Raw genomic sequence first — 16680 nt, 5'->3', positions numbered from 1 at the left:
GTAAAAATAGTCATCAGCAAAATTAAAATTAAAATTACAAGATACCACTATGCAATGACTAGAATGATAATTTTTTAATTAAAGAAAACTACTAGCAAATATTGTTGGTAGGAGTAAAATGACACAACCACTTTGGAAAAATGTCATTTATCATAAAACTAAACATATACCTGTTGTATGACCTAGAAATACATATATATATCTCAGAGAAAATGAAGAACATATATTCATATATGTATAATAGTTTATATAAGTATGTCCCTAACAACTTTATACATAACAACCTAAAACAGCCCAGGTGTCCAACAAGAAAATCAAAAACCAAAACTGGTATACTCATAGAATGGAATACTACTCAAGAGTACAAAGATTAAAACTACTGACAGATGCAACAGCATGGAAAATTTTCAAAAACATTATGCTAAGTAAAAGAACCAATACACAAAAGAGTGTATATAGTATGATTATATTTATATTAAATTCTGAACAAGCAAACTAAACTATGGTGAAAAAAATCAGAATAGTGTTTGACTTGAGCAGAACTGACTGTGAAGGGATATGAAGGAACTTTATTGAGTGAAGGTAATATTCTATATTTTGATAGAAGTTTGGATTACACAAGTGTATACATTAGTCAAAATTCATCAAATGGTATAACGTGTGCTTTCTCTGTATGTAAATTGTAACTCAAAAAATAAAAAAATTATTATGAACAAATATTGACCTCTAGTTAATGATATGAATACTGAAGTTTTAAAAAATAAAGTGTACTGACACCTGCAACTTATTTTAAAATACATCCCCCAAAATAATACGAATAGCTGGATGAATAGAAGGATATCATTGGTACTTTTCCCTCATATCAATGGAAAAGAAAATTTAAAAGGATGTCTCTGAGAGGAGAGATCCAAGATGGCAGAGTACACACATGCTGTGCTTGCCTCCTTCCATGAACACATTATAAATACAGATAAATCATAGAAAAATCAACCTGGAGCACCATCTGAAGTCTGGCTCAACAGAATTTTTATAACTAAGAATATAAAGAAGGAGCCATTTTCCCCATGTGGGGTCTTTCTCTTGTGCACCCAGCAGACGAGTACCATCTTTCATGTGTTGAGCCCTTCCCCAATGCCCATGACCAAACAAATCTGAATTTATCTGGTGAGCTCCATCCTGGTGACTCCCTGGGATCCCACCCCACCCAACTCCCCCAACACCAGAGGCACTTTCTCAGCAAGCATCCAGCCCTACACACAATACACACTTTCTTGGACAAGTATCAGGCATCCATGAGCCCCAGGTAGGAGGCAGCTGGCCTCCATGTGCTCTGTGACTTTTGTTGACTAGCTCCAGGCTCAAAACTAGCACCAAAAAAGAATCTATATTAACCTGGTAAACACAACTTGTCCTACCTTGGTGACTCCCTGAGGCCCTGCCTTACCCAACTTGCATAGCACATGAGGCTTTATCAGTGGCTGAACCTTACACAGCTGGCAGGTGGCATCAGGCCTTGGGGTGTCCTGGCTTTTGGTGGAGCTACCCCAGGCCTGGTGCTAGGGACAGCCATCCTCGGTTCACAGTGTGGCCTCTCTCATGCACCTCCAGGTTTAGCACAGGCAGTAACAAACCACGGATTGCTTTAGAGCTCCTACCAGGTAGTCCCCAGCCGGTCACAGGCAGTGGCCGACCTGGGGCTGCATCGGAGCCCCTCCCAAGAGGCCCAACCAACATATTTGGAGGCTGACTTCAGACCACAGCAGAGCAACACCAAACTAGCCCTACAAGCCGTACAACCAAAGGGTGGTTCAACAGGCATCAGAGCCCACTGGGGTGAATCACATTCTGTGGGGTAAGATGCCCACACAGCAGTCTATAAGCTGTGGAGGTGGCCAAGCCCCACAGTGAGTGAGCCTGGGGGTTAATCTCACCATTGATGTGCCAATAGCAATCAAGGCTCAATTATAACAGGAGAGCACATACAACCCACACAAGGGACAAACATGGAACACACAGCACAGGTGACCAGCAGACTGTGCCACTGGGCCCCACAGGGCACCTATCACATAAGGCAACCAAGTCATGACTGGTAGATATAGCATATCTTCCTATTACATAGAAACAAACACAGAGAGGCAGCCAAAATAAGGAAACAAAGAAATACATCTCAAATGAAAGAGCAGGAGAAAATTGCAGAAAAAGAACTAAACAAAATGGAGGCAAGCAACCAACCAGAGATAAAGTTCAAAACACTGATTATAAAGATGCTCAAGGAACTTAGTGAGAACATCAACAAAGAGATAGCAAGCATAAAATAGGACATAGAAACCATAAAAAAGAACCAGTCAGAGATGAAGAATACAAAAACTGAAATGAAGAATGCACTAGAAGGAATCACCAGCAGACTAGATGAAGCGAGAATCGAATCAGTGATTGGAAGACAAGCATAAAACACCCAATCAGAACAACAACAAGAATCCAAAAAAATGAGGATAATTTAAGAGGCCTCTGGGACAACATCACATCATAGGGGTACCAGAAGGAGAAAAGAGAAAGCAAAGGATTGAAACCTATTTGAAGAAATAATGACTGAAAACTTTCCTAACCTGGTGAAGGAAATAGAAATACAACCACAGGAAGTTCACAGTCTCAAATAAGATAAATCCAAACAAGTCCACACTAAGACACATCATAATTAAAATGGCAAGGTTGAAGGCAAAGAGAGAATCCTAAAAGCAGCAAGAGAAATGCAACTAGTTACTTATAAGGGAGCTCCAATAAGATAGATGATTTCTCAACAGAAACTCTGCAGGCCAGAAGGGATTGGCACAAAATATTCAAAGTGATGAAAAGCAAGGATCTACAACCAGGAGGACTCTACCCAGTAAGGCTATCATTTAAAATTGAAGGAGAGATAAAGAGCTTGCCAGACAAGAAAAAGCTAAAGGAGTTCATCACCACCAAATCAGTATTACAAGGAATGTTAGAGGGACTTAAGATGGGGGAAAGGGGAGGATAAAATGTATGAGTAATAAAATGGAAATACCTACATTCTATCAACAATTATTTTCAATGTAAATAGATTAAATGCTCCAATCAAAATACATAGGGTGGCTGAATGCATAAGAAAACAAAACCCTTACATATTCTGCCTACAAGAGACTGAAAGACACTTTCAGATTGAAAGACACACACTGACTGAAAGTAAAGGGGTGGAAAAAGATATTTCATGATAATGGAAATGGGAGAGAAATAAAAAGCTGGGGTAGCAATACTTATACCAGACAAAACAGACTTTAAAACAAATTCTGTAACAAGAGACAAAGGAGGATGCAGTAATCCTACTTCTGGGTATGTATCCGAAGAAAGCAAAAATGCTACTTTGAGGGGATGTGTGTGTCCATGTTCATTGCAGCATTGTTTACAATGACCAAGTTGTAGAGGCAGCTTGGGTGTCCATCGATGGATAAATGGAGAAGGTAGTACATATATACAATGGAATATTGCTCGACCATGGAAGGAAATGGTCTCTTGACAGCTGCAGCAGCATGGATGGACCTAGAGGGTATTGTGCTGAGTGAAGTGTTTCAGAGAAAGACAGATGCAATGTGATTTCACTTATATGTGGAATTTAAAGAACAAAAAAACCCAAACAAATAAAATAGAAACAGAGAACATTTTAATGGTTCCCAGAGGGGAGGAGTATTAGGGGGATGGGTGACAAAGGGAAAAGAGTTAAGAAGTACATATTGGTTGTTACAAAATAGTCATGGGGATGTAAAGTAAAGCATAGGGGATATAGTCAATAATACGGTAATAACTATGTATAGTGCCAGGTGGGTACTAGCATGGTCAGGGTAATCACTTCTTAAATTATACAAATGTCTAACCATTACGCTGTACACCTGAAATTAATATAAAATAATATTGAATGTCAACTATAATTGATAAATTTTTAAAAGGGGAGAAAAAGGTGAAGAGGAATAAGAGGTCCAAATTTCCAGGTATAAAACAAATAAATCAAGGGGATGTAATGTACACCATAAGGAATAATGTACAGCACACTGTGACAGCATAGTACAGTGTCAGATGGTTGCTGTACTTATCGTGGTGATCACTTCTTTAGGTATATAAACGTTGAAGAGCTATGGTATACACTTCAAAGCAAGACTCATATTGTATGTTAGCTATAGGTTTAATAAAAATCTTTTTAAAAAATGGAAATATAGTACATAATAAATAAATAATAAATCAATGTCTCCATTGCATTTAAACAGAGTTTGACTGCCTAATCTCATTTAAATTAACACACAGCTCAATATAAGGTTACGTATTGACATTTATTAAATCAATAAATTAAAAGATAAAACCTCATGATCGTATCAAAGGGTTCTGGAAAGGCACTAGATAAAACTCAGCAGTCAATCCAAGTAAACATCTTATGTAAAACAGGATTAGAGGAAAACTACTTAAAGATGATAAATATTAACAGCAACAAAATAACAACACATGATACTAAACAACAAAAAGCTATAATCATTCCCATTAAAATGAGGAATAAGTTATGCATGTTCATTATTCCCATTATTATTTCGCTTTGTTTCACAGATTCAGGTTAATTCAGTAAGATAAGAAATCAAAATAATATATATAAATACAGGAAAGAAACAAAATAGATTACTAAAATATTTTAGAAACAAAAGAACGTGATAAATTGTCTAGAAACAAAGTAAATAAACAAAAGTCTAATTTCTCTCTCTACTAGCAATAACCAATTACCTAAAAAATTGGATGAATATCCCCATTTATATTTTTAGTTATTAATTTGAAGCCTTTCAAATTTTTTAAAAGTATAAAACAAAAGTTTTCTTCAGCAGCACTGAATAATGTATTTCCTAATATGTAAAATGGTTAGGGGGACAAAATATTCTTCACCAGACTGGAAATCTGACTAATAGCAGGATTATGTTCATATAGCTCACTGCTTATTTAGTACTACAGAAGTTACAACCCAACTGTTAGAATTCCATTAGAACCACAGAGCTGATATAATTAGTTTGTGTTCTAGCGGTGACAACAAAATCCCATCAGAGTTCAATATTCAAGAGGCAATTATTTATTTATATACATCAAAAATGTTTTCATTACTGCTCTGTCATTCAAGCTGCTAAAAGCATAAAAGTTATGTTCCCTGATTCAAAAAGACTAACTAATATGGTGTTAGACTTTTAAAGGTGATTTTCTGTTTATTCAGGTTGATTCCCTCATGAGCTACACACTTGCATTTCAAACAGTTCACTTATATATCTGGTACTATTGTTATTTCTATAGGTATAAATAGCCATCAAGTATTTGAGGGCTACCTTTCTTCCTCAGATGGCACCTTCTTAAATCCAATAATAGAAAGAATGGACATTTTGAGTCTCTATTACAAATTAAATAAGACCCAAATTTATAATCTACTTGCAGCATTTTGCTCCCTACCAAAGAAGTAATGCAGAACTGATGGCTTTCTTTCCTCAGCCTATTTACTATCAGTTGCAAACAACTTGAAAATGACCCTTTTCCTCTTGCTACATTAAAAATAAACAATGAAGACAATCATACAATCATTGCCACCAAGACTGCTGTCACCACCATTTGTTTACTATGTACAAAGTACAGTGAAAAACACTTTACCTGAATTATATCATTTAATTTTCATTAATTTCTATAGCCCCATGAGATAGATGGTGTCATTAGAGATGAAGAAATTGAGGCTTAATAAGGTTACAAAAACTTGTCCAAGGTCTCTAAGCTAGTGAAAACACAGTTTGATTGGTAGCTTTGGAAATGAGAGGTAAACAGCCTTTCAGTACTCTAATCTGTGTCAAAATGAAAGAATGAATCATCCTGATTTGAAAAATATTAATTTAAAACCAGAACCAGAAATGGCTTTCAAAAGGATTATAAGAAATATCAGGAAAGTAAAAGCTAAAATAAATGAATGGGACTACATCAAACTAAAAAACTTCCATACATCAAACTAAAAAGCTTCCATACAGCAAAAGAAACCCTCGACAAAATAAAGAGGCAACCAATCGAATGAGAGAAGACTTTTGCAAACAACACCTCCAATAAGGGGCTAATATCCAAAATATATAAGGAACTCATAAAACTCAACAACAAAAACACAGACAATCCAATTAAAAAATGGGCAGAGGACCTGAAGAGACATTTTTCCAAAGAGAACACAAATGGCCAATAGACATATGAAAAAATGCTCAACATCACTAATCACCAGAGAAATGCAAATAAAAATCACAATGAGATATCACCTCACCCCAGTCAGAATGGCTATCATCAACAAGACAAATAACAACAAGTGTTGGAGAGGCTGTAGAGAAAAAGGAACCCTCCTACACTGTTGGTGGGAATGCAGATTGGTGCAGCTACTATGGAAGGCAGTGTGGATGTTCCTCAAAAAAATTACGAATAGAATTACCATATGACCCAGCAATCCCTCTCCTGGGTAGCTACCCAAAAAATCTGAAAACATTTATCCATAAAGACACGTGTGCTCCAATGTTCACTGCAGCTTTATTTACGGTGGCCCAGATATGGAAACAACCAAAATGTCCTTCGATAGATGAATGGATAAAAATGTTGTGGTATATATACACAATGGAATACTATTCAGCAATAAGAAAAGATGATATAGGAACATTTGTGACAAAATGGATGGATCTTGAGATTATAATGCTAAGCAAAATAAGTCAGACAGAAAAAGCAGAGAACCATATGATTTCACTGATATGTGGTATATGAACCAAAAACAACAAAAGAACAAGACAAACAAATGAGAAACAAAACTCATAGACACAGACAATAGTTTAGTGGTTACCAGAGGGTAAGGGGGGTGGGGGGAGGGAGATGAGGGTAAGGGGGATCAAATACATGGTGATGGAAGGAGAACTGACTCTGGGTGGTGAACACACAATGGGATTTATAGATGATGTAATACAGAATTGTACATCTGAAATCTATGTAACTTTACTAACAATTGTCACCCCAATAAATTTTAATTAAAAAAAAAATTCCATATAATTTCTTTGTTAAGGAATGCTCAGATGGCCAAATGGGTGCATCAGAGGGTAAATAGTCTTTCTCTGTCTTTTAACTTCTTAATCTATCTCAAGGACCCTCTGGAATACAGACTATTCAACCAGTCAGATTAATACTATCCTTCAGAGGAATAAGAAATAAAATTGAAATATCTTTAACAATTGAAAGAAACTTCAAAAACATCACTAAAAACAGTTGTCCAATGCTATACTATGTAGAAAAGATTCACTGTGCTTCTTATTAGAAATAGTTTTCATAAGGAAAATATCATATGTACATCATTTTCAAATAAGTAGGGGTAAGGAGGATATTGTACAGAGAGATGTACCCATAACAGGGGTGTTTTCGTCCCTACTGTGCACTTTTCACAATGTTATTTTTCTTTTACTTTTCTTTTTTTTAAAGTTTATTGGGGTAACAATTGTTAGTAAAATTACATAGATTTCAGATGTACAATTCTGTATTACATCTTCTATAAATCACATTGTGTGTTCACCACCCAGAGTCTGTTCTCCTTCTGTCACCATATATTTGATCCCCTTTACCTTCATCTACCACCCGCCTCCCCCCTTACCCTCTGGTAACCACTAAACTGTGTCTACAAGTTTTTGTTTCTCATTTGTTTGTCTTGTTCTTTTGTTGTTTTGGGTTCATATACCACATATCAGTGAAATAATATGGTTCTCTGCCTTTTTTGTGACTTATTTCACTTAACGTTATAATCTCAAGATCCATCCATGTTGTCACAAATGGTCCTATTTCATCATTTCTTACTGCCAAATAGTATTCCATTGTGTATATGTACCACAACCTCTTTATCCATTTATCTATCGAAGGACATTTTGGTTGTTTCCATGTCTGGGCCACTGCAAATAAAGCTGCAATGAACATTGGGGCACATGTCTTTATGGATAAATGTTTTCAGATTTTTTGGGTAGCTACCCAGGAAAGGGATTGCTGGGTCATATGGTAATTCTATTCGTAATTTTTTTGAGGAACATCTACACTGCCTTCCATAGCGGCTGTACCAATCTGCATTCCCACCAACAGTGGAAGAGGGTTCCTTTTTCTCCACAGCCTCTCCAACACTTGTTACTATTTGTCTTGTTGATGATAGCCATTGTGACTGGGGTGAGGTGATATCTCATTGTGGTTTTTATTTGCATTTCTCTGATGATTAGTGATGTTGAGGATTTTTTCATATGTTATTTTTCGATGTCTTGGAGTTTACTATAGGGGGATTTGCCTTTAGAAATTGTTTTACCTTATTACCAACAGAAGCTAAAACAAAGGTGGCACTGGTTGGCTTAGGGTAGCAACTGTGAGTTCAGCACGACCACAAAACTCTCCCAAATTACTTTGTAAATTACCATATTACGTACTATGTTTCCTATTATCATATAGCTCTTCACCTTGTAACCAAGGCACCCTTCATCCAAAACAGAATCCCTCTCATATTCCCTAATCACTTCTTGAGCACCCCCTTTATCACAGAGACAAAGAGGTATCATTTTAAGAAAACAAAAGTAAAAGTTTGCATTAAAAGTTCAAAAACATCTGTATTTCCCTCAAATACAACTTTAGGTCTCCCAATCCTTCACCCAAAGCCCTTACTGGCTGACTGGGTTTAACCATAAAGTTCTCTTACTATTTCCAGCTCATGAAAAGCAGTAGAGTTCATTCACCAAATATTTACAGAATCTTAATTCCTACATCTTAAATTATTTTTATTTCTTTTGCTGAGAAGACAAAAAGAAGAATGCTAACTAGGTTTCCTTTCAGAACTAATTCCAAATATAAAAACCAAGTAAGTAATGATTAAGTTGTTTGCAAAGCAATTATTAGTTGCTAATTTACAATAAAAGGTAAGGTAGGAAGCAGAGAAAGGAAAATTAAACTGATTTACCTTTTCACAGTAAACCTATCAATAATAACTTTCAATGTATTTTTCCTCTTCTCACTTCAAATATCTCAAAAGGCTCAGGTGCCATTTACCTGAGCCACCCACCAAAAGCAAACAGCATGCTTAACATAATACAAGCTGTAAAAAACTAAGTCTTCAGTTAACATTTACAAATCAAATAATTTCTCCTGTGAAATCTGGTATCTTCTGCTGTAGACAATGACATGTGATATATATGGAGTAGATGTTTTATCAAAATGATGAGGTAAGTGCCCCATGACAGTATCCTATAATTTTAAATTAAAAAGTAATTATATTGTCAACAGAATTTTGAAAACATGTCAGTTTTTTATTTTTAAAAACTAAAATAAAAAATTGTTCCAAAATAAAGTTGCTGGATACAAAAAAAAAAAAGGTATAATTAAAGTACAGCTTTATTGAACAGCTTGTTATTGGCAGAGACATATGAAAGCATTGTCTGCATAGAATTGGCATTCAGGAGATTAACATTAACAAAAGGGCATTGATGGGATATGGGAATATATTTGTTATATTGAATTAAGTATTATGAGGTATTCATTAAAATAGAGTTCTAGCTACATCTCTAGTTCAAGAACATAGAATGAGTTAGTTTTCTTTGCAAAAACCTGACAAATATATTTACATGTATGTGCAAAAGCTATCCCTGGAAGGATGTACAAAAGACTAATAACATTGGTTGCCTCCAGGAGAGAAATTGTTAGATATTTTAGCAAGGCATATGTTAACAGAAGACATTCAACTTGTTTTAAAAAAGAAAATCTAAAGTGACATCAGCATCATGGCAGAGTGAGAAGCTTCCTTAGTATCTCCCCTTAAATCTACAACTAATGAGACATTTTTATTCCAACAAAGGTTCCTTTGTTCAAGACACCAGCATACCTGAGAAATTCACGCATCGGTATATCTGAAGTGGTTATATTGGAACACGTAAGAGAGGCAGAATTAGGAGGGGGGAGGGCAAAAACAGTGCAGACACGGTTTACAAGCCACGGTGGCTGAGCCTGTAGCCCCAGCTAACCCAGGGATGCAGCCCCACATTATGGCCCAATAGAGAGTAAGAGGGGCAGAAGCAGCGTTGGAGCCTGAGAATCTGGTTCCCTCCCCCGATAGTTTGTGATGGAGCCTGGTAGCAGCACCTAAGATGCATCTACAGCACAGCAGCACCAATAGCCATAGAGAACGAGGAAGCAGTGTGGCGGGCTCATGAACCTGGCTTCCCTCAACCAACCACATTCTCCCACCACAGTGGTGGTGTCCTGAGACCAAGGACACCAACGCGACCTAGACACAGGAGGGACACCCACCACCATGACCACCCCATGATCACCCTGGCAGTGGCTCCCATGACCAGAGTGATGACCACCCCTACTATGAACCCAGAGGTGCAAGTAGTACAGGTAAGAGAAAACAACACCTATCATATGATCTACTGTAAAAGAAAATAAAGGTCTCTAATTATCCACCTGTTGAACTGTAAAATCAAAACCTTAACTAAATAACAAAGGAGTTCCCTAGTTCAAATGCACCAACAGAGGTGCAACTAATCAAGCACCATGAACAACCAAAGTAACATAGTACCACAGAAAGAAAGTGACAATTCTCCAGAAACCAAATTCAAAGTCATGGAATATTTTGGTCTAAATGACAAAGAATTCAAAATAGCATTCATGAAGAAACTCAACAAAATACAAGGAAACTCAAAAAGGCAGTTCAATGAGCTCAGGAATAAAATTCATTAACATAAGTACTTTACCAAAGAGATTAAACTATAAAAAAGAATGAAACAGAAATTTTGGAACCAAACAACTCAATGAATGAGATGAGGAATGCATTAGAAAGCCCTGGAAACAGAGCATATCATATGGAAAAGAGAATTAGCAAGCTTGAAGATAGAAATCTAGAAATAATTTGGGTAGAAGAAGAGAGAGAATTCAGATTTTTAAAAAATAAAGGAATCCATGAGAACTATCTGACTTCTTTAAAAGGAGCAATATAACGATAATGGGCATCCAAAAGGAGAAGAGAAGGAGAAGAGAACAGAGAGGCTATTCCAAGAAATAATTAATGAGCTCTTCCAAAACCTATGGAAGGAACTGGACATTCAAGTACAAGAAGCTAACAGAACACCTAATTATCTCAATGCAAAAAGACCTTCTGTAAGACACATTGTATTAAAACTGTAAAAAGAAAGAATTCTCAAGGTGGCCAGGGTAAAAAACACAGTTACTGACAAAGAATACCCCATCAAATTATCATCATATTTCTCAGCTACCAACCAGGAATGATATATTTGAAACACAGAAAAGAATAAACCATCAGCCAAAAATAAGATAGCCAGCAAAGTTACCCTTTAGGTATGGAGAAATAAACAGAAGCTGAGGGAATTTACCATGACAAGACCTGTATAACAAGATATGTTGAAAGGAGTTCTACCTGAAACAAAAAGACAAAACGTATACAAAACTTTGAGAATGGTGACAAACAGATGGACAGAACAGGAAATTGCAATTCTATTTCAGAATATAGTGTTAAAGTCTTAATTATAACATAAAGGCTGGGGTGGGGGAAGCATTAAAAATAATGATAGCTGCTGCAATTTGGTAACAAACACACAACATAAAAAGGCATAAATTGAGAAAACAAAAAGATGAAAGGGAAGAAAGAAAAAAAAGTGAACTTGTATAGGTGAATGAACATAAAATGCTCTCAAAAGAAAAAGGGATTATTTTATCTATAAGGCATTTCATACAAACTTCATGGTAATCACAAAACAAAACTCCAGAGCTGAGAAGGTAAATATAAAAATAAGAGGAAACAGAGAAAAGCATCATATAAAACCACTGAAGTAAAATAGCAAAGAGAAACACGAGGGGAAAGAGACAATGGAGAAACAGAACAATCAGAAAACAAAAAATAAAATGGCTGTAGTAAATCCTCATATATCAATAATCACCCTATATATTAATGAACTGAACTCACCAATCAAGAGGCAAAGTGTAGATAGATAGATTGAAAAACAAGACTGAACTATACACTGCCTTCAGAAGACCCACCTGAGCTCCAAAAACAAGCATAGGCTCAAAGTGAATAGGTAGAAGAAGATATTCAAAGAAAATGATATCCAGAGAAAATCAGATATAGACATATTTATATCAAAGTAGATATCAACAACAATAACAACAAAGGTAAAAAGAGAAAAAGATAGATATTTTATGATGATGTAGGTGACAATACATCAAGAATACATAATATTTGTTAATATATATTCACCTAATCTAGGAGTACCAAAATATAAACAACAATTATTAACATACCTAAAAAAAGAAATACAGTACACACAATAATAGCAGGAAACTTTAACATGCCACTTACACCAATGGATAGAACATCCAGACAGAAAGTCAACAAGGACACACCATCCTTAAATAATACATCAGACCAAATGAACTTAATAGATATTTATACAACTTTACATCCAAGAAAGACAGAGTACATGTTCTTCTCCACTGCACATGAAACTGTCTCAAGGATATACCATGTGCTGAGACATAAAACAAATCTCAATATATTTAAGAAGTCTGAAATCACATCAAGCATATTTTCCAACCACACAGCTGAAGCTAGAAATCAACTACAAGAAGAAAGCTAGAAAAAAATCACAAATATGTAGATTAAACAACATATCAATGAATAACTATTGGGTGAATGAAGAAATAGAAGAATAAATCAAAAGACATGTAGAGACAAATGAAAATGAGAAAATGACATATCAAAATCTTTGGGATGTGGCCAAAGCGGTATTAAGAGGAAAGTTTAGCAAATAGGCCTACCTCAAGAAACAAGAAAAATCTCAAATAAGCAACCTAACATTACAACTTAAGAAAAAAATTTAAGCCCAAAGACAGTAGAAGAAAGGAATAATAAAAATCAGAGCAAAAATAAATGAAATAAGAGAATATAACATCAATTAAAAGATTAATGAAACAAAGCACTGGTTCTTTGCAAAGATAAATAAAATTGACAAATCTTTAGCTAGACTCACTAAGGAGAAAAGAGAGAAGGCTTAAATAAAATCAGAAGTAAAAAAGAATTACAACAAACATCAGACAAATGTAAAGCATAACGCAAGAATACTACGAAAGGCCATTTGCCACCAAACTAGACAACCTAGAACAAAAGGACAAATTCTTAAAAACATACAACCTTCCTAGACTGAATCATGAAGCATTAGAAAATCTGAATAGACTGATCACTAGTAAGAAAATTAAAACAGTTCTAAGGATGCTCAATGATCTTAGTGAGAACTTCATTAAAGAGACAGGAAACATAAAAATGAACCAGGCAGAAATGAAAACACAATAACTGAAATGAAGAATACATTAGAGGGAATCAACAGTAAATTAAATGAAGCAGAGGACTGAATCAGTGATTTGGAAGATAACATAGCAGAACACATCCAATCAGAACAGCAAAAAGACAAAATAATAATAAAAATATATATGAGGATAGTTTCAGGGGCCTTTGGGACAACATCAAGCATAACAACAGGGGATATGCTTGGGGGAGAAAAAAGACACACAAGCCCAAGAAGCACAGAGAGTCCCAAACAATATGAACCCACACCAAGACACATCATAATTGTGGGCCAAGAGGCCCACACCAAGACACATCATAATTAAAATGTCAAAGGTTACAGCCAAAGAGAGATTCTTAAAAGTAGCAAGAGAGAATCAGTTACCTACAAGGGAGCTCCCGTAAGACTGTCAGCTGATTTGTCAACAGAAACTTTGCATGTCTTAGGGATTGGCAAGAAATATTCACAGTGATGAAAAACAACCTACAACCAAGAATACTCTACACAGCAAAGCTATCATTTAGAATCAAAGGACAGTTAAAGAGCTTACCAGACAAGAAAAAGCTAAAGGAGTTCATCACCACCAAGCCAGTATTACAATAAATGTAAAAGAGACTTCTTTAAGAAGAAGAAAAAAAGATTAAAAAAAACATGAATAATCAAATGGCAGTAACTACCTATCAACAATTACTTTCAACGTAAATGGATTAAATGCTCCAATCAAAAGACAATGGGTAGCTGAATGAATAAAAAAAAAAAATCCCTTACTCATATGATTATATCAAATGATGCAGAAAAAGCATTTGACAAGATACAACATCCATTTATGATTAAAATACTTAATAAAATAGATATAGAAGGAAAATACCTTAACATAATAAAGGCCATATACGACAAACCCTCAGCTGATCTCATAATTAACAGTGAAAAACTGAAGCCCTTTGCTCTACGTTCAGGAACATGGCAGGGCTGTCCCCTATCACCTCTGCTTATCAACATAGTGTTGGAAGTCCTCGCCAGAACAATCTGGCAAGAGAAAGAAATAAAAGGCATCCAAATTGGGAATGAAGAAGTTAAATTGTCACTCTTTGCAGATGACATGATGCTATACATAGAAAACCCTAAAGACTCCACCAAAAAGCTATTAGAAACAATCAATGAATACAGTAAAGTTGCTGGCTACAATATCAATGTACAAAAGTTCATTGCATTCCTATATACTAACAATGAAATCTCAGAAAAAGAAATTAAAAAAAATCCTTTTGCAATTGCAGCAAAAAGAATAAAATACCTAGGAATAAATTTAACCAAGGATGTGAAAGAGCTATATGCTGAAACCTACACGACATTTTTAAAAGAAATTGAAGAAGACACAAAGAAATGGAAAAACATTCCATGCTCATGGATTGGAAGAATCAACATAGTTAAAATGGCCATATTACCCAAAGCAATATACAGATTTGATGTGATCCCCATTAAAATCCCAATGGCATTTTTTAAAGAAATAGAACAAAAAATCATCAGATTTGTTTGGAACCACAAGAGACCCCGAATAGCCAAAGCAATCTTAAGAAAAAAGAACAATGCTGGAAGTATCACACTCCCTGACTTTAGCTTGTACTATACGGCAACAATAATCAAAACAGCATGGTATTTGGCAGAAAAACAGACACATAGACCAATGGAATAGAATTGAAAACCCAGACATAAAACCACATAAATATGGACAGATAATTTTTGACAAAGAAGCAAAAAGCATACACTGGAGAAAAGACAGCCTCTTCAATAAATGGTGCTGGCAGAATTGGAAAGCCATGTACAAAAGAATGAAACTGGACTGCTATCGGTCAGCATGTACCAAAATTAATTCAAAATGGATCAAAGACTTAAACATAGGAACTGAAACAATAAACGGCATAGAAGAAAACATAGGTACTAAATTTATGGACCTTTGGTTCACAGAGCATTTCATGAATTTGACTCCAAAGGCAAGGGAAGTAAAAGCTAAAATAAATGAATAGGACTATAGCAAACTTAAAAGCTTCGGCACAGCAAAAGAAACCATCGACAAAATAAAGAGGCAACCAACTGAATGGGAGAAGATTTTTGCAAACATTGCCTTTGATAAGGGGCTAATATCCAGAATATACAAGGAACTCATACAACTCAATAACAAAAAAACAAACAACCCAGTTGAAAAATGGGCAGAGGACCTGAAGAGACATTTCTCTAAAGAGGACATACAAATGGCCAACAGACATATGAAAAAATGCTCAACATCACTAATCATCAGAGGAATGCAAATAAAAACCACAATGAGATATCACCTCACACCAATTAGAATGGCTATCATCAACAAGACAAATAGTAACAAGTGTGGGAGAGGCTGTGGAGAAAAAGGAACCCTCATAGACTGTTGGTGGGAATGCTGACTGTCACAGCCGTTATGGAAGGCAGTGTGGAGGTTCCTCAAAAAATTGCCCAGTGGCTCAGGTGTTTGGAGCTCTGTGCTCCTGGCTATGAGGGCTGCCGGTTCGATTCCCACATGGGCTGGTGGGCTCTCAACCACAAGGTTCCTGGTTCAACTCGAGTCCCACAAGGGATGGTGGGCTCCGCCCCCTGCAACTAAGATTGAACATGGCACCTTGAGCTGAGCTGCCTCCCGGATGGCTCAGTTGGTTGGAGCGCGGGCTCTCAACCACAAGGTTGCCAGTTCGACTCCCACGGGGGATGGTGGGCTGTGCCCCCTGCAGCTAGAAAATGGTGACTGGACTTGGAGCTGAGCTGCGCCCTGCACAGCTGGAACTGAAAGGACAACAACTTGAAGCTGAACGGCACCCTCCACAACTAAGATTGAAAGGACAGCAACTTGATTTGGAAAAAAGGCCTGGAAGTATACACTGTTCCCCAATAAAGTCCTGTTCCAGCTTCCCCAATAAAATCTTTAAAAAAAAAATTACGAAGAGAATTACCATATGACCCAGCAATCCTTCTCCTGGGTAGCTACCAAAAAAAACCCTGAAAACATTTATCCATAAAGACACGTGTACTCCAATGTTCATTGCAGCTTTATTTACAGTGGCCAAGACATCGAAATAACCAAAATGTCCTCCGATAGATGAATGGATAAAGAAGTTGTGGTATATATACACAATGGAATACTATTCGGCAGTAAGAAAAGATGAAATAGGACCATTTGTGACAACATGGATCGATCTTGAGATTATAGTACTAAGCAAAATAAGTCACACAGAAAAGGCAGAGAACCATATGATTT

The 16680-nt window shown here is 36.1% G+C and overlaps 1 protein-coding gene across 6 annotated transcripts in view; it reads right to left on the bottom strand.

The window, feature by feature from the left end:
* Positions 1-16680, bottom strand: part of STXBP5L (syntaxin binding protein 5L) — a 252481-nt gene that overhangs the window by 214221 nt on the left and 21580 nt on the right. The gene's annotated exons all lie outside the window — the stretch shown is intronic.

This window comes from Rhinolophus hipposideros, assembly GCF_964194185.1.
Source record: "Rhinolophus hipposideros genome assembly, chromosome: 2".
Classification (NCBI taxonomy): Eukaryota; Metazoa; Chordata; class Mammalia; order Chiroptera; family Rhinolophidae; genus Rhinolophus; species Rhinolophus hipposideros.
This window is presented reverse-complemented; position numbering and strand designations above follow the sequence as displayed.